The sequence below is a fragment of the Microtus ochrogaster genome, linkage group LG5, assembly GCF_000317375.1.
Source record: "Microtus ochrogaster isolate Prairie Vole_2 linkage group LG5, MicOch1.0, whole genome shotgun sequence".
Classification (NCBI taxonomy): Eukaryota; Metazoa; Chordata; class Mammalia; order Rodentia; family Cricetidae; genus Microtus; species Microtus ochrogaster.
The window spans coordinates 22,253,343-22,254,741 of record NC_022031.1 but is presented as its reverse complement, the minus strand read 5'-3'; positions in this window follow the sequence as shown (position 1 = coordinate 22,254,741).

Sequence of the window (1,399 nt, the reverse complement as noted above, 5' to 3'; positions counted from 1 at the left end):
AGATGTTGAAAGAACCTTTTTCTCAGCTAGAAAGTTAAACAGGAAAACAGTAAGTTTCCATCACAGTGTGCAGCCACCACCCCTTAGGGGTGCCAACGTGGGTCTGCTAATGTCCTGTGACACTCACGGGTGAGACTCTTTATGGGGCAGTGTTTATTGTCACCATATGCTTTTAGTATTGACTGAGAGTGCTAATTGGTGTTTCAGGAATCAAGAGGGGGAAGATCAAGGGCATTTAGGGAGACCTCATCATCTAGTGTTCCCCTTCCTCAATTAATAGGTTAACACATGTCTAAGTGCCCATAATTTGTGCTGATCTACTGCTTAGCCAGCAAAATGGGTCTCACTCAGAATGTGCTCTATGTCAGCCTTACAGTTTTTCTGTCTTAGTTAACTTGAGGGGGAAACAGAAAGCTTTTCCTTTATAGTTGCTACAAGATAAAGTAAAAGTGCTATCACTGAGGTTTGTGAAAAGCTGAAGGTACAGTTGGAATCTGGGCCTCGTGGCTAGGTCCCATCCTTCTAGGGAGGCACCCATTCTAAGACCCTGCCAGGGCTATCGTTCCTTCTGCGTTCTCAACTGTCCTCTCAATCACAAGGGGGCATCCCTCTCCCAGTCTCTGGAGCTCTTTGCTCTCTTTGCTTCCTTCCTTATTCCCCATCAGGTCATTCTTCAGAAAGCTTCCAAAGGGCTTTATAAATATTCAACCATTCTACCAATAAAAACACATGAAACACGCTTCTCCACATGGAAAAAATCCAATAACCGACCGTGTTCAATCTAGTAAGGGCACTAACACCATGAATGAATAAATAAATGCCATCATTTGGGACAACTTATCTGGAAGGCAATGAGGACACAAGCACCCAGAGTCCTTTAAATGTTTGCATGATCTGACTCAATAACTCCTTTCAGGAATTGATAGCACAGAAATAGAAAGAAGGGTGGTCAGGTTTATATACAAGATTTGCATCACAGCATTGAATCCTGAAAAAATGAATTCCCACAATGGAAAGTAATGAAATGATGCCACCATTAAAAAGTCAGATCTCTAACACAGAAGCTGCACCCATGAAGTCTCAACAATGTGGTCACCTAAACAAGACCTTCCTAATGCAACACCAGTTGACATGCCAATGTGGATGGAGGGAACCTCACAAGTTTGTCACCTATGTAAGGAGCTACAGGTGACCAGTGGCTGCTGAGAGAGGAAGAATCCATTTTCTCTGGGAACTCCTGATGGGTTATCTTATCCCAGGTGGTCAGTTCAAAACACACATACATATGAGCAATACTTACTGTACTCCATGGAAACGGTATGTGTCTCTGTATGTGTTAATAATAATAATTAAACAAGAAGAGGTCATGAATTTGTTTTTGTTGTTGTTTTTGTTTTTG